General features: G+C 49.8%; 1 long non-coding RNA gene across 3 annotated transcripts in view; it reads left to right on the plus strand.

Moving 5' to 3' along the window:
* The window catches only part of LOC144235283 (uncharacterized), a 95,404-nt gene that overhangs the window by 1,127 nt on the left and 71,000 nt on the right, over positions 1-23,277 (plus strand). For 2 of the 3 annotated variants that reach the window (XR_013336174.1, XR_013336173.1), the window contains exon 2: positions 1,303-1,496. This is a non-coding gene — a long non-coding RNA (uncharacterized LOC144235283). Of the gene's footprint in view, positions 1-454; positions 557-1,302; positions 1,497-23,277 lie in introns of those variants that run through there. The other variant, XR_013336175.1, reaches the window with a different exon arrangement.

The following is a 23,277-nucleotide window of genomic DNA, read 5'->3' on the forward strand; positions in this document are numbered from 1 at the left end:
GGCTCCCTTCCCGGGCCCCCAGCCACTCCTTGTGCAAGCGCCGGCCTTCAAAAGGTTTGGGCTCCTTACCCAACCGCTGCGCTTATCTCGGGGCCTGGGCAGCTCTGACCTCTTAGGGGCCGAGAAAGGGACCGGAACAGGGCTAGAGGCCAAGACAGCCTTAGAGAGAGGGACAAAGGGGCAGAGACCAGAACGGAGATGTGACAGAGGTAGAACTCGAGCGGAAAGGGAGAGCGCCGTGGAGCACAGCTTTGCATCCCTTCTGCTGTTCCCTCCCCGTCGTGCCAAAAGAGGGCGGAAAGAGGTCGGCCGTAAGCCCCCCAGGGTGGCAGTCCCTGTCCCACGCCCAGCACCGTGGCTGGACCCTGGCAACCAGTTAAGGAGTGAAGGGAAGCTGGCATCCGGAAGTCACGGATAGCCACAGCCTTCCAACGTGGAGAGCCCTTCAGGAGCCCAGCAGTTTGACGTGAGGGAATAGGGGCGGATGCCCAGCAGAGTTCCCGCCTGCTTCTTCCTCCCACAAGGGCCAGGCCTAGGTTTCTTCCCAGACGTGAAGGTCAGCAAGGCAACATTTCTACTCCCATACTTCCACACCAGGCTTGGGGCTGCCTTTCAGGGGATAAGCCTGGCGCCCTGCAGGCACAGTGACCCAGCAAGAAGTCTTTTCTTCCTTAGGAGAAGCCCCTTCTCTTCATCCTCCTCTTACTGCATTTTTTTTTTCTTTCCTGAGGTGGAGGTGGATGTAGGGGGATGGGGGTGGGGGTGTTGCCAGAGGAGAAATGGCTCCTCTCCTTTTCCCCAGTCTTGCCTGTAGCCCTAGCCTTTGAAGCCTGTCCCCCAGAGTCTGAGGCACTTCCCCCTCAGAGTTGGGCTAGTGTTCAGCTATGTGTGGTGGTGGCGGTGGTTGGGGGGGGGGGGGGGGCGGGGGGNGGGGGACACCACTGGCTGGCTGTGTTTTCCTGTTTGTATGAGAGGAAGTTGACTGTGAGTCAGCAGACTCAGAGTCTGTCAAAAGCTAGGGGAAGACCCCTGCCTCAGCAGAAGGGGAGGGGAGTGTGAAGTGGTACCCCTCTCCCAGCTGCCCTGGCTTTGACAAGATCTGCCATCTTCAGCCTCCTGGAGCTCTTCTCTCTGAGAAAGAGAATGATAATAATAATTAATCATTAAAATGACCATAGTAATGGCTACCACTTACTGAGAGCTGACTCTGTCCCAGGCCCTGTACAAATATTGCTTTGCAAATTTCCATTAATCCTCACAACAACTCTTAAAATAGGGGATTTTACCACCTCCATTTTACAGATAAGGAGACGTTTCTCTGGATGGGCAACTGTAGGGCCAAGAGAATGCTCTTCACAGATGACTTCAACTATAAAGACTGAAAATTGACCAAAGGCCTTAGCTGCTGCTTTCTGGAATCCATCAGCTCACAGTTTAAGGCCAGCTTCCCACGGGGCTCCTCTCATCCAATGACCATACTCAGCAGAGATCCTAAGGTAGGCCCATTCCTGGGAAATAAGGGAATTCCTCTGACAGCTGACCTTGACTCAAGAGTTATCCCTGCAGCCTTGATGAACTTTCCTTCTACTGCATAATAGTGGTATGAAATGCTTCCTCCCAACCTCCCTTCCTTTCCTCTCTCCTTCATTCCTCTCCCGGCTCCTAGCTCCCTTCCTCTCCCACATTTCCCAGCAACCCAGCAACAAAAGGGAATTGAGTAAATAACTATAGGGCACAGGGAGTTTAGAAGGATAGTTTGGAGGGGGTCTCAGTCAGGGGCCAGATGCAGGAGTTCTGAACCTTTTCTGTGTCAAGTTCCCCTTTGGCAATCTGGCAAAAGCTATGTAACCAATCTCAGCATAATGTTTTAAAATGCGTAAAATGAAATATGTAGGATTACAAAGGAAACCAATTATAAAGTAATACAGTCGTAAAGCTATTTTAATGTGATATAGTAATGTATGTGCTTCTTTATTAATGCTTTAAATAAGATCTAGCAGTAGGTTGATTCCTCACATAATTTTGAAGCAATGAGGAGCATAAATGATATTTCAAAATATCTGCAATACTGTAATACGATACAAAAATATAAGTGATTTTTATTGGTGACAAAGCCATAATTATGGCTAATGTGACTGGTTTGTTGCTACTGTCGTAACTGAAGGAAATGCTAAATTTCAGCTAGAGATTAGTGAAAATAATATAATATTTTTTTTCCCATCCAAGTTCAGTGACTCCACACTGAGGACACCTGAGTAAGAGGGTCAGGGCAGAGCTGCAGAAAGGGAGACCCAGCCCTCTCCCCAGACCCTGTTTCTTCTAACTGGCTCACCCCTTTCCTAGCGGGTGAAGACACTGGTCTCTGAGTTGTATCTTCCTTCTCTTTCTCCCTGGCTCTCTCAGTTTCTCTTTTTCTTGGTCTCTCTCTGCCACACATATCCCATATCTATTTCTCTGTTTTTCTTATTTCTCTTTTATTTTTTGTCTTTCTCTCTTCCTATGAGTACATTTCTGTCTTTCTTCACTCTGAATCTTGTGGGTTTTCTCTGTGTGTCTGCCTCTCTTTCTGCCCCACCTCTCTCTCTACCTCTGTCTGTAACTGTGTTTCTCTCTTTGACCCCACAATTTGTCACTGAGAGGACAGGGCAGATTCAAAGGGTTTCTGTAGCCTGAGCACAGTAGGGCAAAGAGAATTGTAATTCTAGGGTCACTGAGAGCTACAAGCGGGAATATCCCTGGGCTTGTAACTCTAGCCAGGGAGGCACCGGGGTTCCTTCCCCACTCCCTCTTCTCAACCTTTTTCTTTTCTGTTTTTTTTTCCTAAAGAGACTTTTTTAAAAAAAAATGTTTATTTATTTTTGAGAGAGACAGAGACAGAGCACGAGTGGGGGAGGGGCAGAGAGCGATGGAGACACAGAATCCAAAGCAGGCTCCAGGCTCTGAGCTGTCAGCACAGAGCCTGATACAGGGCTCAAACTCACAAACCATGAGATCATGACCTGAGCTGAAGTCGGATGCTTAACTGGCTGAGCCACCCAGGTACTCCATATTCTCAACCTTCTTAACGACAGAAACAGGTCAAGACAGAGATGAGTGAGAAGGCAGACAGTGAATGGAAACATTCCAAGCTCTGGAAGATAAGGGCTGAAGCCTTTGAGACCATAAACTTGGATATAGTGGATCTTTCCCCAAACTCCCAAGAATCCAGATGTTGAGGCTGTCTTCTGCCCTCCTCCATGCCTGGGGAGACAGGAGAGAGTACTGACAAGGTCTGGTATGCAGCCACACGGACTCAGAGGTTGAGCCTGCAGCAGATGCCTGCCCTCGCCCTCAGCGGATGGGCAGAAGGGAGCTCAGTGGGCTCAAGGACGGGGAGCACAGAGTTCTGGGATTGATCTTTTCTCTGAATATTTAAGAATGGGGTAGAGCTACCAAGTCATCTGTTCCCTTGGGGGGGGTGCATGCCCCCCACAATGATTTAGATGAGGGGAGGGCTATTGGTCTGAGAAAACAGGGACAGAGAGTAGTCACAGAAGGCACCCTAGGGAAAGAGGGTGAGGCTTATGGTAATGTGGGAAGTGAACTAGTTCATAGGAGTGAGATGGAGACTACATGGGTGGCTAGTGTCCCTTGGAGGGGCTATTTCTCTGGGAAGCTGTTGTGGGTGCCTGCTCTTTAGCCAGATTTCTTTCATCCTCACTTTCTAAGAGGTTTGCCTACAACAAGATGAGCAATACCATGCTGAGCCAGGGAACTCACTTTACTCCAAGAACTGCCACAGCTGGGGATCTGGGCTGAGCTACCATTCCCTTTTGGGGTACTGTCTGTGACTCCTTTAGGACCTGGTGGGCTCAGGGTAATAGGAAGGGACTCTCTCCAAACTTTAGCCTGGAAGTCCCACCAGTTCACCCAGGCAAGAGAGACCCCATTATTGACCATCACCATCTGATCTGCGTGCTCTGGTTTAATCCAAATGACAATTGCAGGGCTCATATGACCCAGTGTATGCAAGGAGCCACCATTTAAAAATAAGGTATATTCCAGAAACCAAAAAGAATGAACAAGTTCCCCAATGTTTCATCTCTCAAAAGATCTTACAACCTACAATAACCCTTCTGTGTTGGTCACAGACCTCAGCTGTCTGGGCTTCTCCCTCATCTATATCCCATCTCCTCAAAGTCCTCTCCTTGGCCAGAAAAGCCTTTCTCTCTCTTGCTTCTTTATTGTGTGATTTGATTTAGCCTCTCTGGCATTTTGCAGGGAAGGAGTAAGAATAACTGTGACTAACGTGGGGGAAAAAGGTGTACCAGTGAGCAGAAGAAGGGAAGAACCAAGCGTGGGGAACGTGGAAGGGAATGTTCCAATACCCCTTTCCATGTCTCTCTTTGCTCTTCCGCCTTCCCATGCAAATCATAGACCACTGCAGCCACAATCACTTTGGAAACCATTTTGTTCACCAGAAGGGGATGATATGATGTAGAAAGTAAGAGCAACCTCCAAAGTATAATCTTTATCCACCTTTACCTGCTATGTGACCTGAACAAGTTACTTAATCTCTCTGCACCTTGGTTTCTTTTTCTGTCAAATGGAGATGGCAATAGTGCCTACTTCACAGAGTTGTCATAAAGATTAATCTATGGGAATACTTGGGTATGTGGAAAGGACTTGATGCCCTGTAAGTGCTCAATAAATGTCTCCCATTCCTTGTTTTGATTTTTGCCAGTCACTTCCACAGTGACTTTGGATTAAAACCAGCTTACCTGTTACACACGCATTCTGGTACATCCCAGGATCTTGTTTTATTCAGTCATCCCATGGCATCCTGTTGCCAGATTAGACCACATTGCTCTCAGTTTGTTTCCACCATCTCCCAGTTGTCATCTTGTGGGTTCCACCACTGTTTTTACTCCTCATCCAATATCCTGACACTCCTGCTCTCCTGACCACCTCTGCTGTCTCCAGGGACCTCCAGGGCAAATTCCTTCCCCTCCTTTCCCACTCTGGGTGGGTAGAGGGTACATGCACCACCCACACTGGGTCCAAATGAGATGGACCAGTTGGAGTGGGCATGGACTTTGAGGAGCTTGTTTCTTGCAGGAAGCAACACTTCCATTCAATCATTTCATTTATTTCTCATATTTTTATTGAGCATCTCTTTTGGGCCAACCACTGCTCAAGGGTTTAGAGATATAACAATAAGCAGAAACAGACTGTGGAGAGCTTGGTCTGCTAGGGGAACGAGACATTTACTGAAGAGCCCCCAAATAAATGTGTAGAGTAATTACAAGCCAAAACGAGGGTTCCAAAGGGAAGCAGTATAAGAATATATAACAGAGGAAGCTGGCCTGGCCTGGGGCTTCTGGGAAGGCTTCTCCCAGAAGCTGTGATTAGGCTGAGGTCAGAAAGATGGGTAGGAGTTCCTTGGGGCTGAGAGGGAGAGTGTCCTAGGCTGAGGAACCACAAATGCAAAAGTCCTGAGGTGGAAGCAAACCTAGTAATAGAGACAGAGCAAAGAGATGGGAGTTTGGGGTCAGCTGAGATTAAGGGTCCTAGGAGCCAGACCATACAGACCTTGCTGTCCTTGGTTGGGATTTGGTCTCCTTTCCAAGAAGAGTGTAAGCATGGGGTAATACGTTCAAACTTGGCTTTTAGGAAGACGGCTGTATGGAGCATGGTTACGATCAGCACAGCTCTCCCCACCCCCAATTTCTTTGGCCTGAGGACTGTGCCATCTCCCCTACCCACAATCCCCTCCATTAGCTTCCCTCCATGAAGCCCCTCCCATTGCCCTCCACACATTTTTGTGAGGATGAGGTCATCATGGGGGAGGGGAAGTAGTTCCAGACCTCTAAGCCTCCTTTATCCTGAAGGGCTGGGGCAGCCCTGGGGAGTGGAGTGGAGAGGAACAAACACAGCACACCTCCCTTCCCCCCATCCACAGCCCCAACTAGAGCCCTGTCTCCTTCCATCCCAGGCTGTTGTGGAACACTGAACTGTATATATAAGAAGATATTTTTATGCAATTTTACATTTTATGAAGGGCATTTATGATTCTTGCCTCTATCACTGACTCCCCTTGAGCCTTGGGCAGGTTTCTTCCACATTAGGTCTCAGTTTACCTGTGCAAGATTAATGGAAGGGAATCTAATGTTCAGCATGGTGACTGTAGTTAACATTACCATATTATATACTTAGACTTTGTTAGAGAGCAGATCTTAAACGTACACACATATATAGACTGGTAACTCTGTGAGGGGATTAATGTGTTAACTAACTTCATCGTGGTAATCATTTCACAATATATACATAAATCAAGTCATCAAGTTGTATACTTTAAATTCATACAATTTACTTATCGGTTATACCTCAATAAAGTGAAAACAAAATTATAAGTTAATAGGCAGCACTGTCCAACAGAACTTACTTACTGATGAGCGTGTTCTGTATGCTGTCCAGCATGGTAGCCCCTAGCTACATATGATCGGGAAGACATTGAAATGTGGCTGGTGAGCTAAAAGAGCTGGATTATTTCTTTAATTTAGTTTAATTTTGTTTTATTTGTTTTGTTTTACTTGTTTTTAATGTATACTTAAATAAACACATGTAGATAGTGGCTACCATACAGGACAGCACAGGCATACCTTAAACTTTTATGAGAATCTGACAGTTATAGACTCCATCTTAGAAAAATATCCACACACTCTATTGAGATGGGCCCCTCTGGTCCCATTTATGTATCCCAGGCAAGCAGAGCTGACTGCCTGGGGCTCAGTTTCCTCATCTACCCTGCCCCTCTCTCTGCCTTGAAAATGCAGGAAAATTGGGGCCTTGCCTAGAATGACTGGGATGACTCCAGGAACTAGCAGACCACAGTTTTATCCCAAGATTTCTGACCCCAGCCTGGTGCACTCCCTACACATCTAAAGAAAGACAAGGTGGTAAATGAAGGCCAGGTGCAGGGGTGACATGAGGGACATTCAGTCTTTTTTTTCAGTCTTGACCTGAACTTCCTCCTGCCCTGCAAACCTGGCAAACCATCCGAATGCCACTAGGCTGGTTTCTCTCTTGGAGCACAGAGCTCCATTGGAATGTGAGGCTGTGCTCTGGAAATGGGATTGTGTCATAGGCCTGCAGTGTTTATAAACTGGGGGATATGGAGTAGTCAGAGGGTGGGAGACCTAGGCCAAGAGGGTGGGTCCCTTGGCTCCAGTCTAGCCCTTCTTGGCCTCCATGCACTAGAAAAGGGAGTGATCATTGTGTGCTCTGGACCTTCTACCTTCTACGCATTGCTGCCTTGTCCTGGCCCCAGCACCTGCACTCACTCCTGATGTTTTTACTGTTTTTCCAGATGATCTGAGAGTCAGGCACTGCCCCCATTCAGGAATATGGAGGTCTGAGGAGGCTCAGAGAAACTCACTCCCAGCCCTGCATAGATGGGTGTGTCCACTCGGTGCAAGGAGGGAAGACTGTTCTCCCTTGTCCTGCTGGATCCAACCACTCCTCCCCAGAAAATTCCCTACACGTTCATTTACAGGGAATGACCTTCACTGGGACTTAACATTCTACTCTACTTCCTCTCCCTCCTTGGTGCCCTTGCCCACCCTCTCCTCTCTTATCTCTCAGATACCCATCCCTTTGCCCCTCATCTGGATAAAAGTATTTGCTCAATTCCTGCCCCTGTATGGTCTCTATGTCTTTGGTATCAGCAGCTGTGCTGGACTCCTGGCTCTGGAACTGACCCTGGTGTGGGACACACAGAGGGAGACAGATCTCAGAACCCCCTTGTATTAGGCCCTCTAGAAGCAGAGCTTGTGGCCAGATTCAGGTGAAAGCCCAGGGTGCTATGGGTGAGGAAGAGGGAAATATGTGCACAGAAGATGCAAGGCAAGGTCGTGCAATGCCTTACTGTCTTGACTTGCTTCACATGGGCCATGGAGAGACATTGCAGGTTGCTTGGCCCAAGTGTGTGCACTCAGAATGTGGTGGGACTCTTCTAGAAGGCTGTAAGGAGGAAGCACACCTTGCAGCAGCCCACAACCTCTACCCACAACTTATCCCCATGGGGCAAGGTTCACAGCAAGCTTCTGGGTTCTGTCAACCAAACCTTGGTGGCATTCAGAAACCAGATCTCACACAACGAGGTGTAGCCTCTCATCTAAGCCTGAAGAGGTGGGGGGCGATGCCAGAGAGAGCAGGAAGGTAGTTAAGTCATTTGAGAAGAAAGGTTTCTGTCTCAATATGGTCCGGCCTTCAGGCCACTGAGATGCATTCATGCCCTTGCATTATATTTGACTTCCCTGCTACAGCATGGGGCCTCTGATTTCATCCAAGAGAACAAAGCCATCATCACTTTTTCTGCAGAAAGGGAGGTACAGTCAACTGTAAACAAAGTCCCTTCAAGGTAATGCTAGATGTGATCCCAAGGAAGATAAAGAGAGGAGTGTTAATGAAGCAAGCCTTAGTCCTCACTGCTGTAGCTGGTCCTGATCCCATAACTGATATGGTCTCCCTCCTTCTCTTACCCTCAGTTAACCCTCTGCAGATCTAAACTACTTGCCAGATGAGATAATATGGGCTTTCATCCCTGGGAGCTATGATCCCTTGGTTTGCTTCCCCTTTGGGGATTGTCACTGTTGAGGTTGTCCATTGTCGGTTACAACTGGGTGGGAGATTCTAAGAGATGTCCAGTGAGACTCCTGGCTGGGTTCAGACACAGCCTTCCCTGCACTTATTGCACTGATAATGCATTCTGTCCCCTGCCCTTGTTCCTCCCGGCAACCAGGATCAATGGCTTGACCAGTCCAGCAATGAATGTCTTTTTTTGCTGTTGGTTCCCTGGCATGAACAGCAGTTATAGCTTCCAGTTTAGTGCAAATGTTACTGTGTTTCCTGCTACAGTTCTCCCTCCGCGGCAACTAGGACCCTTAGCAAGCAGGGCCTCAAGTTTTGGGAACAAGAAACAAAAACTGTGCAGATCTGAGAGCGAGGTGGGCCACTTGCACTTCCACATTGATTCCAGGGCCTGTGATTTCCAGGTATAGGGGACACAGTGGTATTCAAAACAGATACCATGTCCAGGAGTTCAGGGCCCAAACCGACACATGTCACGTTCCTGCCAACAACTTCTGAGCGTTCCACAGGCTGCTCTGCTGTTCTGCCAGGCCCACTGCTTCTGGGTGATGAGGTGCCACTGAGTAAGTAAATCCAATGCATCTGGATTTTTCACCATCTCATTACCTCATATCATATGCAAAAATTAACGCAAAATGGATCAAAATCTAAATTTAAGAGCTGATGATCTTTACGCCTTAGGTGACCTCATTATTGTACCTTCTTTGTGGAAGCACTGTGGACAAGGAGGGCAAACTGAAACCCCAAGCACGCTCTGGTTCTAGTAAGCACAAATAACTGTCGCCTCCACTGTGGAAGGAAGGGATTTTGTGCAAGCCACCTGCCACCAGGGGCTTGGCTGCTCTGCTGAGGAAGAGAACCACACCAAGTGCTCGGCATGGGACTTGGCTGTAGGCAGGTTGAGCCCTCAGAGTGGTAGGACTAGCTCAGCCTTGGTGAGGGGAGCACGTGCTGTTGGGCCCATGCTGGGCCCTCTTTCCCGGCACCATGACCATTCTAGTCAAAAGCTATTGTGCTGGCATTTGGGGTGGACGGAAAGAGTCACTCACCTCGTGAGTCATTCTGTCTGCTTTGTTGACAGTCACTTGGAAGTGGATGTTTGACACCCAGAAGTTTGCACGTTTGGTGCCCATTTCCAGAAGTCTGTCCATCTATCTTTCCCTGACTCTCTTTGTCTCTTTGGTTTTGTTCCTTCCCGGCTCCTGACCAGTGAGTCAAGCCATTCACAACTTCCCAGGAGTCAGGGAATATCCATGTCTCAGACCACATCTTCTTCTTCTACATGAAGCTGATAACCAAGTGTACTGCTCAGAATTTTGCACACTGGATGGCACATCTCCTCACCACTGTCCTTTGGTGTCTCTCCTCAGAGGGCCATAATGTGGCATCAGTCCACCTCAGACTCTCACCACCATATTACACTGACCATCTGTGGTTCCCTTCCTTGTCATCAGGTGATCACAGAGACTCTGAGAAGCCATACAAGTTTTATGACCCAATGTCCCCCTCCACTCCTATCTACCTGCGACTTCCTCTCTATTCCTGACTATTGGGAAGTGGTCCCTTACCCCTCTGGCCTCCCATCTCACTTCACACCCTTGCCAGACCAGGACAGCAAGGAGCAGGGGTGCTGCTTCCTCCTGGGCTTTCGGGGTAGGGTGCTGCCTTCCTAAGGCCTTGGCATCCTCAGAGCAGCAACAATATGATAATAACATCAACAATAGCTCATGCGCACGAGGTGCTCCTCGTGTGCCCCACACTGTGCTAATAAGCACGGCCAAGACTAGAGTGAAAAGAATCAAGAGCTTAGGACACAAATTTTAAGAAGGTCTCAGTGTCATATAAGTCCTAATCCTTTAAATCTTGGCTCCAGGCACTTGATTTTTGTCTAGTCCTGACCCTACTAATAAACTCATAGCATAGATAATCTTCTTTCATTCTCATGAGTAAACACTATTACTTCCATTTTACAGATGAGGTAACTGATTCAGAGGTTCATTTGACAAAGTCACTCTGTTGGCAGCTGGCACAGCCATGTTTTTCTGACTTCAAGGCCTAACCTCTTAGCCTCTCAGTTGTATTAGCCCATCTTAGCTATCCTGAGCCTCGTGGGAAGCTCTCTGAGGGTGATCCTCCAGAAAATCGAAATCCCACTCAAATGTGGGCCATGGGACCCAGTTGCACTGATGCAGGCAGGCTGCATCTGAGGACGTAGGGGAGAGTCCAACAGGATCAGCCAAGAGGATCTTTGGTTTCATGCAGGATAGAAATCAAATGTGAGCCAGAGAAAGTGAAAACAGAGTTTATTGAATAGCATGAGTGGGAAAGAATAGCAGACAGAGTGTCTGGGAGAGTCAAAAGGAGATAGGAATGAGTCTTGTCATTGTTTGGGGCCTTAGGGGGTTATACTGCAAAAGAATCTAGGGTATGTGTTTCATCAGGAGTCCATGGTAGGGTCTGATAAAAGGGGGGTGTCAGGCAAACAATAGGTGTGTTATTTCATAAATTACTGAAGGTAGCGGTATTGATGCCAGCACCAGCCATGGTTTGTTTGAAGGTAACATCCTGGAACATGTTTGCGATCTGGCTCTTCTTAGAGGTTATCAGGTGTTTGGGGCCTAGGACAAAACTCAGAGAAAGATTAACTTTCTTGCTTCTCCCCTTGAAGTGGGAACATAGCTTCTTCAGCTTATTCACAGGCAAAATATGAAACGTGAGTAAATGGGGGACAAGCAGAAAAGCAGCAGAGACGCATCCTTTCTGCAGTGGAGTCCCTTCAGCTGCAAAGCAGAAACACGCAGGCAGCCAGAGGAGGGGGCTGCGCCAGAACGGGCAGGAAGGAGGCGCTTTCCCGAGCATGTCCACTAGATGGCACCCCAAAACCGAGTCACTGAGTTCGGGCGGCCGAGTGGGCGGCCCCCTCGGAGAGACGCAGAGCAAGGCCCTCCCCTCCCTCTCCTCTGGCCAGCCTTTCCAGGACCCGCGGCGGAGGCAGGGTCCCGACCCAGACCTGAGGCTCGGCTGTCCGCCCTAGCGCTGCCCACCCACCGGGTTTCAAATCTTGCTTTGCTCTCCCCACCCTCCGAATCCCGCAGGGGATGGACTCAGGGCGCGGAGGCTTCCCAGGGCAGACGGCAGAGTATCTTCTCGCTTTCCCCTAGAAATCGAGCCGTGCCCGGCACCTCCCAGTGCCTCCACAGCACTGCCTCTTGCCTTCGTTCCCTTCCTGAATTCCCCAGGCCCTCCCTGTCACTCGCACCCTCTCAGCTTCTGCCAGTCTTCCGAGGTAGGGACCATTAAGGCCGTTTCCACAGATTTGGTGATGCAAATACATGCAAATATATGCAAATCGCCATGTAAAGGAGGCTTGCCACTGTGGTTCTAAGTAGCTGTCACAGCTTCTCTGACACCTGTTCTGAGAGACAGCTGCCCTGCCCCCTCCTGCTCAGGAATCTATCTGATATTCACCCCCCTTTCTCTTCCAAAACTCTGGCTTCTGCCCCCTTTCCTTCAGGGACCCTGGCTGGTTTCTAGTTCCAAATGACCCTTGGACTCTTCTGTCCAAACTCTCTAGAGGGGGCAGGGAGGGAACCACACCTTATTGTGCAGAGACTTTGGCCACTGAAAATTACACCATTTCTTGGCTGTGTGGCCTTGGAAAAACAGCTTAACTTCTCTGAGCCTCAGTTTCATGAGCAGCAGAATGGGAATGACAGTATTCACCTCATAAGGTTGTTGTAAAGATTCCACTCAATATTACATGTAAAGAGTGCTTACCACAGTACCTCTGAAGAACATAGGAAGCACATTAGCTATTAACAATGTGATTATCATTGACCTTGCTGGTCATCGTATTCTGAGGGCTTGGGCTTGGAGACAGGTACGGAGACAGACAGAGCTCTGGCATGGGCACACGGGGACTCATCCTTGTGCGTGCATGTGCATACACGCGTGCACAGCTGACAGCCTCACGCACTGGCAGGGCACATGCTCGGGTACACACACATTCAGAAACACACACAGGAGGAGGCTGTGGGAGGTGGAATCTGAGTCATCGAGACCAGAGCTGTGGGTGGTGCTTTTGTCCTGATTTCCGGGGCTCCACGCTCCATTTCGAACAAGGAAATGTATGGGGGATGGCACAGTCAAGCCTCCAACTGAAGCTAGTTGTGTGGGCCCTTTCTTGCATCAGCCCCCTCCCCAGCTGGTCCCAGCCCAGCTCTGTCATCTAGGCTTCTCCTTTTTCTGACCTTAAAGCCACTAAAGCCCCACAGGTGGGGCTGGGCAGGCACACTGGGTGCTTGACATCATAGTGCAAGCCCTGGATTACGTCACAGAGCAGGTGCTGCCTGCTCCCTGGAGCATGCCCTAGGAGCATGGTAAGTGTAGTGGGGAAGGAGGTTTGGGGGAGGGAACATATGGTGGTAGTTAAGAGCCCTTGATTGGGAAGGAGATAGACCCAAGTTCGATTAAGTCCTGGTTCTGTGTGACCTTTGGTAGTTTCCTTAACCTCTTTGGATCTCAGTTTCTTCACCAGTAGAATGAGGTCAGTCATACCTAACTCAGAGGGTGTTTGTATCTTTTCAATGAGATAATGCACATAAACATGTACTTGATTCAGTGCTGCATGTACTGAATGTTCATATTGGCTGTCATTGTGGATGATGCTTATTGAAGGTGAGAGCAGATCCTCTGGGCGGACCCACCCCTAGCAGTTTTATCTCTTTCCTGTAGAGCTGCCCCTCCTCCCACACCTCTGAGGCCAGGAGGGAAGGAGAGAGCAGTGCTGCCTGGTACATGGGGTCTCAGAGGGCCATCCTAGGTTTGGCGTGGGTGGGGATATCATGTATGTGTGTCAGGAGACAGGTTCAGTCAGCTTTTCTTCTCCGACTGGGAGATATTGATCAAGATGGGACAGAGTCTTCAAAGTTCTTTCTTTAAAAAAGAAAGACACTGCCATTTACTGTGCACCTAAGATGTGCCAGGTACCATGCTGGGTGCTGTTCCACGTGAGCTCTTTTCACCTTCCCAGCAGTCCTGTGAAATAGCTTCTGGCATCCCCAGTACACAAGACAAGGAGAAAATGAGTGACTTTCCCAAGGACACACAGTGGGTAAACAGAGGAGCTGGGATGCAGATGGACTCCCACCCCATGCTCTCTATCTCACCACGTCAGTGGTTTCAACTGATTCATGTGGACTCCTTGAACATGGCATTAGGGGATATCAATTCCCTGAATGTGCAGGGGGAAGGTTCTCTATTTCTTGGGTCAGTCTCTTGAGAGCCTTGTGGGCAATGGCAGAGATGGTGTGAACTAGTTAATATACTGGAAGTGTCCCCAGGTGTCATGCACTTGGCTCCCAGCCAGGGTTATATGACATCAGGGAAGGGACACAGGTGCATGGGACACAGGTGCATGGAGGTAGGGGGTGGGGTAGGGGCAGTCTAGACACCTGCCGAAGGCTCAGTCCTATGCCAGTGGGTGAGGTGGGTGGGGAGGGGGAAGCAGCAGATGGACCGGGTCGGGGTGGGGGCAGGGATGCTGAGTCGGCTCTGAAGCCCAAGGTGACTCAAGAATCTGCCAGGAAGAGGCAAGTGTGAAGGAGAAGAAAGGAAGGAGGGGAGGGGAGCTGTGGTGGAGGAGAAACTGAGGCAGCCCAGAAGGAGAGGCAAATGGGGTCAGGGCAGATGACAGAAAATGGTTAGGTTGGCAGGATCTGGGGCACGACACCAAGTTCTTAGCTGAACTCTAATGGCAAGAATTGTCCTTTAGTTTCCTCAGCTACAAACCAGGGTACAAATAGTGTGTGCATCCCAAGAACCTCCAGTTCTCCACCACTAGAATCTAAACTTCATTTTGGCCTAGCTGCCACAGGGAACTTAACTACTGTCAGGCCCAGGAAGGGCTAGCTTAGCAGGGCTCCAGGGGCTGGCTTTCCTCCCCAGCCTAACCACACACTCATTTCTCCAAGCCATGGTCACTTTTTCCTCTGGCCCCAGAGTGATAGGCCTGCATAGTAGGCACTCCAAGAACATTCACTGAAAAGATGAAATGAACAATACATGTCATTTGGCTGGTACATTGGTCAACAATTGTTCCCTGCTGCTTTCATGTTGGCAAATATTTCTGGAGCATCCACTTATTCTTAGCAAAGAAGACCCAGTCCCTACCCTCAGGATCTAATAGATCAGTGAGAAAAGAGTTTAAGGTGGCAATGAATGGTACGGGGTGCTTTCAGGGGTGCTCCCAAACCAAGGCCAAGAGGAAAAGTTGGTCAACGTTTGGAGAAAAAAATGTGTGTGGTTAGGCTGGGTTGGGGAGCCAGCCCCTGGAGCCTTCTGAAACAGGCCCTTCCCGGCCCCAACAGTGATTAAGGTCCTTGTGGCTGGTTACTCGGCAGCTAGGCCGGAAGAAAAAGCCCGTAATTAAGAAGCTGGCACTCACACAACCACATGTCGGCACGCCCAAGTGCTGGGATAGCTGTCTGTCAGTTGTAGCTGCTGGTGGAATTTTTTAGACAGCTGGGCTCAAGCCGGGAAATGAATATAAGTTACATCTCTATGCATCGTTGTTCGTGGTGGTAAAAAAAATTAATCAGTGACATAGCTGTGACACATACTCATTTAAGAGTCTACAGAGAAATGTTCATTTGTCAGAGGCAGCAAAGAAGAGATTATGTGTCAGCCGGGGAGGGGTGAAATATTTATACAATGGCTAATAAACACCGGTGTGTAAGGGGGTCAATTGATTGTGTCAGTGGCCACATGACAAATACACCATTGAGCAGCCATGGGCACTACCCCTGTGCCCGGGGGCTCCATTCTGATGACAAATACACAACGTGTTACTGTTAATGCTCCCCACCGACCACGGGCTCGGCCCTCTTCGCCGACTGGGCAACCGCAGATTACTAGGAAGCAGAACTCCCATGGAAGCTGCCTACCCTCAAATTCATTAAGTTGAACTTGAAGTTGGTAAATTACTCCCCAAATACCAAAACAGCTGCAAAAAAACCATTTCTTTGTGTATGTGCTGTTTTTTAAAACTTCATGTTTCTGAATTTCAGAAGGCCCAGAAAGTGATTGGCCTTGTTCCCTGTCTCCACCAAGACCATACATATACCCGCACTCCGATGCAAACCTCAGTCTGCCCCATCCCTCATGGGCATAGTGGTCTTTCTGGGCCTGGACCCCCCACCTGCCATTGCCCAAGGGGATGGTAGTCAGGTTAAGACATTTGTCATCCCCAGGGTTGAAGCCCTTGACTCTCACCTCCCCGTTTGGATTTGTGAGAATGGCCATCAAGCTTTTCAGAAGGGGATGGACATCCTATCAGCAATGACTGCTACTAGTTTTTGAGCCCAATCACATACCAGGCCCTGTGTCAAGCACTCTACATCCATTATTTCAGTGAGCCTTATACAACCCTTGAGGTAGGTCCAGCTGCACAGCAAGAAAACCAAAACTCAGTTTGTGTATGGATCCCAATTACATGGTTGGAGGTGGGAGTCTATCCAGGTAGGACTCTGGAGCAAGCCTTCCCAATCCTGGCTTGTCTGTTCCACCATGTTGGAGCTACGTGTCTCATGGTTAACACCCAAAATTCTTTTTTTTTTTTTTTAAGTTTATTTATATATTTTGAAAGAGGGAGAGCAAGCAGGCACAAGCAGGGAGGGGCAGAGAGAGAGGATCCCAAGGTGGCTCCACGCTGTCCATGAAGAGCCCAACATGGGACTGGATCCCACGAACCATGAGTTATGACCACAGCTGAGATCAGGAGTTGGACGCTTAACAGACTGAGCCACCCAGGTACCCCTAACACCTGAAAATCTTAATCCTCACGGTGAAACAATTCAGATTCTAAGGGATTAATTTATAACCTAGAAGACTGTAAACTTGTGGAGGCAGAGGCTGTGTCCTAAGCTCTTTGCTTATCGCATTCACTCCAGAAAAGCTTGGCTGATTCTCTCATCTTAACGGGGGGTGGGGGTAGAGCCTCCACCATCCTACCTGAGAACTATGGGTCTTGTCCTCCCCCCCGCCCCCTCTCCCATGACTGAGAGAGGCCCCCTCCCCTCTTTTGCACATGCTCCCAGCCTAGAGCCTGCTGCCAGATGCTATCATGCCCCTATCATTCCTGTGAGGGCATCCAGCATCCAACTCCGTCATTTGATTTCGAATGGGATGACACCCTGAGAAAACAGTTGCAGATCAAATTTCACACATATCTGTGAATGTGGAGATTATAGATAAGCACACGTTGCAGCTTGCTTTTACTTTTTAAAATGAGATTCCTCCCTTACAAAGTGGTATTCCACTTTAGATTTCCCATGGTGGAACTGTTAATAATGATAATATAATGATAGTGATCATAATATAAGTTGTGTTTATTGAGCGTTTATTATATGCTAAGTGCTTTGTGTGTTTTTTTGTATAATCCTCACAATCCCATTTTACAGATGAGAAAACCAGAGAAATTAAATAATTTGCCAAAGGAAACACATAGCTGGTAGGAACTGGGATTTGAACCTAGGTATACCATCTGCAGAACCCCTGGACCTCTTAGCATTAAGGCCTGAGTTCTTTCCTATTGCACAGTAGTGGCCCCACACCCAGCCCAGCCCCTGACTTTAGCCGTGTTGAAGTACTCTAGCTCCACAGTTGGTCTTGTTCTCTTTGCACCTGGGCTTTTGCAAATGCTGTTCCCATCATCTAGAATGCCCTTCCTTCTGTTCTCTCAGGTGGGTACCTCCTAGGGGACCACCGTGGGAAAGCTTTGGCTCTCACATCTTACCCTATCCACAAACCATCCCCCTACCCTGGCCTCCATAGTCTCCCCCAAGCTCAGCTAAAGGTGCCCTAGAAGCTTTCCCACCCCACGTTCTTGTTCCCACAGCCTGCAGGGCTGGCTCTAAGAGTCTAGGGCGAAAAGTGATGGGGAAGGATCTTGCACAAGAGTGGACCATATTCCCAGTGCCAGACTCATCCTCCACATGGCCCCCACAGCATCCTTCACACAGTCCTGAGACCAGATCACTGCCCTGCCACATGCCCTTCTCCAACACTGCACAAACCTCACTTTTCCTCTCTCCTCCAGCCAAACTGTCTCACTTATGGGGTCCCTGACCAGGTGCTACTCTCTCTTGCCCTTGGCTCTTTCTGCTTGAAACATCCTCCCTTTTTTCTCTGCTGCCTGCCCACGACTCATCTTACAAGATTCATCTTGGTTCCCCCTTCCTCCAGGAAGCCTTCCCAGACTTCTTGAGCCTGAGCTAGCTCCCCCAGAGCAGGAGACTGGGATACTGCCCACTGTGGTATTCCTAATGCCAGGCATGGAGGAAGGCCTCAATGAATGTTTGTCAAATGAATATGTGAATGAATGAATGAATAAATAAATGAATGAATGAATGTGTGAATGAATGAGTGCTCTGGAAGTGCAGAGAACCACAAAAAAGAGAGATCCCTAAGAATCCCAGACTCCAGGGAGGGAGATTCTATAGGTTTCGGGTCTGAGAAGGAACCTCAGTTAATCCAGGGAGAGCCTAAGGATGGGCTTCAATTTAGATTGTTCAAACAGACCAGCATTGTGCCCTGGATGTTAAAAGCTTTGTGGCCCTAGGAAAGTTACTTAACTTCTCTGAGCTTTGGCCACATCATCTACAACGTGGGGGCTAACAGTATTGCCAACATCATAAGGTTGTGTTGGGAATGAAATGGGATAACACAGTTCAAGTTGTGTATATGCTCTTGACAGCTATTGTTGCTGCTGCTGCTGAGAGACTGACTAGGCAGAGGAGCTGAGAGGGGTGGGCTGTGTAAGCTACTCCAGGGTCCTGGGCAAGGGGATAATTAGGAACCTGTATCTCGAGCCCAGCTTTGGCACCCACAGGCTGTGTGATGTGGGTCAAGATTCTTCCCTCTCTGAGTCTTGGTTTTCTCCTCTACGAAAGAAGGACATTAATTTCCCTTCCAGTGACTACCCAGTAGGATTACTGTGGGAGATCGTATGAGATAATATATGTGAAAAAGCTTTGAAATGTGTTCAGGGCTGTATAAATGCAAGGGATTATGCTTATCTACAGGCAGTTTGTAGGGACTTAATTATTCGTCAGCATTTGCAGGCACCAAAGCTTTGGCGCAGCCCTGTAAAGTTTCCCTTGGTAGCCCCTTGGTAGAGAAAGGGCCCTGTGGAGAAACTGAGGCTGGGTTGTCAGCATGTGTTCTGAGGCCCTTGGCAGTGGAGAGTAGGGTGGGGAGGTGGCACTGAAATGGGACAGCATTGGTATTCCCCTCCCTCCCCCAGGACTGATCCCTGATTCTAGAGCTTCGACCCACCCTTGCAGAGGTGGGAGTCTGCCGAGAGGGAGAGGAAACTCCTTGGCTTCAGGTGTGAAGGGCTTCAGCTGCTGCCAGGGGCCGCTCTTCTGGGTTTGCTCCTGGTGGCTCCTCAGGCTGGAGGAACTAGAGACAGGCAGCACCTGGCAATGACTCGGCATTGCTAGGCCTGGCTGGCTGGCGAGGAAAAGGGGTGCCCGGCTTCCCGGCGTTCACAGACCCAGAGCTGTGTTCTTTGGAGGGTGGAAAAGAGTCGGTCACAGGCTTCCCAGGTTGGCCTCCCCTCCAGATTCTCAGAGCAAGTCCAACTCTTCTTCAGGGACGGGCGACCAAGCCTGAACGGCCCAAGCCAGAGGAGTGTCCCTAGCAGGGCATGCCTGGGAGTGGATGGCTGTGGAGGGAGGGGATAAAAGATGGGTTGGAAAGCAAAGACCCGGCCTTGAGATGTCAGAAGTCATTCCTCTGAAGACAGGGAAGGAGGGTCCGTGGGAGGGACTAAAACAGGAGGCATGGGGTCCCAGTGACATCCATTTGTTTATTTACTCATCCAAAATATACCTTGAGCACCTGCTATGTAGCTGAAGATGGAGCAGTAAACAAGAGAGTGCTATCACAACCTCGTGGAGTTTGGTCTTGCAAAGGAGGTGGATACCCAGCATGTGTATTCCCCCAGGGGAAGTGCAGGAGGCTTCAGAAGGGGAAACAAGTGGCTCCACCCAGCCTCCACAGTGGAAAGGCCATTCCTGAGAAATGGGTTTGAGATGAGGTTGGAAAGAGCCGGCCGGAATGGCGGTGGATTCAGTTCAATTCGACAAATATGTAAGGCTCATCTACCTGTGATGAACCAATACACCAAGTCTCTGTCCTCAAGGGGTTAGAGTTTGAAGGGAAAAGTGTCCCAGGAGGAAGGAACTGCATGTGTGAAGGCAAAGGCACGAGGGACCCAGGACACCACAGGAGCCACCGGCAGCTCGGGTGCAGAGGGCAGGAGACATGAGAGGCAAGGCAGGAACAGAAGACTCACCGTGAGCCATACAGGGCATTTGAGGCTTGTCCCAAGGCAGTGAATGAGATGCTTAGATTTGCGTGCTTGAACAGCCACTCTCAAGTATCCAGTGGCCCCAGGGGCAGATGAGAAGTCACATGCGGGAGCTTCTGTCCCACATTCCCCGCTATCTGGCCGGGTGTGAAGGCAGGGCAGATATATCTAGGCTGCATGTCTAAACTGCTGTCAGACTGTGTCTATCACTGACCCAGTGTGGGAGGGACTGAGTAAGTGCGTCTGCCTCACGCCTCCTCACACCTTTCTTGGCGTTGGTGAGCTGGCCGTGATCATCAGGAGTCCTCACGTGGGCCTGGTGCCTCTGACCCTTTGAGTTTCACAAGAGATCTGTCCAGGAAGCAGAGCCAGTGTTCCTACTCCCATTTTACAGACAGTGATATCAATAACGAGAGCTGACTCTACTGAGTGTTTAACTGTGTGAAGACCGTGTGCATATACCACCTCCTTCAACAGCCTCAGTAACCACCTCCATTTTACAGAAGAATTTACAGAGAACTACCTAAGAGCACACAGCTTGTAAAGAGCAGAGCTGAGACCAGAACCCCGTCCTCCTGATTGCCTGTCCATGTCCCAGGCCATCCTAGCCTCTCCTGTCTTCTTTCTTTCTTTCTTTCTTTCTTTCTTTCTTTCTTTCTTTNGTGTCCCAGGCCATCCTAGCCTCTCCTGTCTCCTTTCTTTCTTTCTTTCTTTCTTTCTTTTTTTTAAAATTTTTTAATGTTTTATTTATTTCTAGGAGAGAGAGAGAGAGAGCGTAAGCAGGGGAGGGTCAGAGAGAGAGGGAGACACAGACTCCGAAACAGGCTCCAGGCTCTGAGCTGGCAGTCAGCACAGAGCCCGACGCGGGGCTCGAACCCACGAACCGCGAGATCACGACCTAAGCGAAAGTCGGACGCTTAACCGACTAAGCCACCCAGGCACCCCCTCTCCTGTCTCCTTTCATTTCACCTCTTGTCACTGCAATCTTTCTGAGCAGCAGTTACCTGGTAGTGCCGGTATAGCCCCATCTCCTGAGCTCAAATGGTGATCTTTGCCCCTTCATACCCCTACCTCTATACCCTGTCTACCCCCCCCCCAGGACAGTGCTCCTGAAATCCTGAGCCTCTGTGCCTGAATCCTGTAGGCCCCAGCCCACAGCAAGCACTGGTGCTCTCCTAAATCTTTCCAGAGCAGAGACCTCTCCTGCTTTCATCTCAGAGCCTCACTTGGTCAAAACAGACAGGAGAAGCAGGATCGATGTGCAGAGAACTCAGTAATAATCCCCGCGCAGGCAGTCAGGCTTCTGTATAAAGACAGATTAAAAACTCATTGGGTTGAGATAAGGAAATAATTCAGCCGGTTGGCCACAGTGGGAAAGCCGGAGGCTGCAGGTACTGGTGGTGGTACATGTGAGGGGGTGGCCTTGGGAGGCTGCACCTCCCCCACCTTCGTTTCACCCTCAGAGCCACCTTTGCTGCTTGCCTTGAAGCCAAGGCTGACAAATCCCACTCCCCCAGGGAGCAGTGAGGAGGCGGCAGGCTGGGGGAAGCCAGAGCACAGTTGCTGCCTAGCTCCACACCCTGGTTTATTTCCTCCACAGCACAGAAATTATTTTGCTCATTTATTTGTTTACTGGTGTGCTGTCTGTCTCCGCACCCAGACTATAAGCCCCACGAGGCCAGGGACCTGTTGGTCTTGGGTACTGCAGTGTCCCCAGCCCCCACTACACAGTAGGGACTTCTTAATAACTGTTGAGCAAATGAAGGCATGGGTTGGAATCCTGGCTCTTACCACGCACTTCTAGGTCTATGATCTCGCTGGCCTCCGTCCCCTAGGCTGAAAAATGGGCCCGGTAGTATCCTCCAAAGATCTCAACCCAGCGCCTGGCTCCTGTGAAGGTCTAGATAAGGATTGTTAAAATGATTAGAAAATTGAAAATTTGTCCGACACGTAAGGCGCCATCAGGGGGCGCCCTTGTGCAAGGCGCTCGGCTAGCTGCGCCCTCCGCTGGCTCCCGGGTGAGTGCAACCAAGGCCGCCCCCTAGTCTTCCGCCCCCACCTTTGGGGAGGGTTACCTCCTCCCCACGCGGTCCCATTCACACGCCCACTCCAACTCCGGCGCGCGTGCCTGCTCCGGGGACGGTCTCCGCAGCCCTGTGCCCCCCTCTTCCTCGCCGGTCCCAGACTCCTTCCGCCCACGCGGCCCATATGCTGGAAGAGCCTCCCACTCCCCATCTGTCGAGCCACTTCCTCGCCGCCGTCCCCTCCTCCGGGAAGCTGGTCGTGATTGAAGGGTGGAGGAGGGCCGATGTCTCATAGAACAACCTCCTTCCATGCCCCAGTCCCCCAGCCACCTAGCTTTGGAAAAATGCCCTCTGCCTTGTGCGCACAAACCCCAGGGCCAACCTCTGAGCCTGGAGTGCGAAGCGATGCAAGTGAGAACCCTGCGTGTGCTTCAGTCCTGTGGGCAAATGTGCCGAGGCGGGGAGTGGGAGGGCCTGGAAGAATCCCCTAGTATTAAGGGGGCTAACTGGCCGTCTGGCCTCCCCCTCCCACCCCCACCCCCCGNCCCAGTCAACTCAGTCACCCGAGCAGGCACTCGGGAATGAGGGACAGTCACTGGGGGCGGACACAGGGCGAGGGAGCACGGTATGGAGGAACACGGCCTGCTTTTCTTGCCTGAAGGACCAGTTTCTTTTTTGCAGATTGATTATAGCTGTGTGTGTGTGTGTGTGTGTGTGTGTGTGTGTGTGTGTGTGTGTGTGTTTNTGTTTGATTGCACCTACATCCGGAGGCTGTTTTAATGAAAGGTGAACGCTCCAAGAGGGAAATAAATAAATAAAGGATCATTTCCCCATCCTCTGACCCCCTCCTCCCCCAACAACAGCTCTCCATCCACAGCTGTCTTCTGGAGCCTATGCCCCGTGAAAGAATTCTGTTCCTGTTTGAATGTTCCCATGTAAATGCTGCTGCTCTCCGGAGGAAATCACACCCTTCAATCGGTCACTCCCAGGGCTTTTATTAAGAGTGTGAGGGGGGAGATGAATGAGGGGACGGAAGCTCTCAGGGAGAGGAGGAAGCCTTCCTCCCTGGCCTGAAAGCTGAACTTCGGATTTGCTTACCCACTGAGCTAATGCCCACTGTGTGCTTGGCCTTTTGCTGAGAGCTATGGATACAGAGAAAGCAGGCACAGGTTAGTAACAGTGTCATCAGTTCAATTCATCAACTATTTGTTTAGCATCCCAGGACCACATTTTGACCCTGAGGAATTA

This window comes from Crocuta crocuta, unplaced genomic scaffold, assembly GCF_008692635.1.
Source record: "Crocuta crocuta isolate KB4526 unplaced genomic scaffold, BGI_CrCroc_1.0 scaffold64, whole genome shotgun sequence".
NCBI lineage: Eukaryota > Metazoa > Chordata > Mammalia > Carnivora > Hyaenidae > Crocuta > Crocuta crocuta.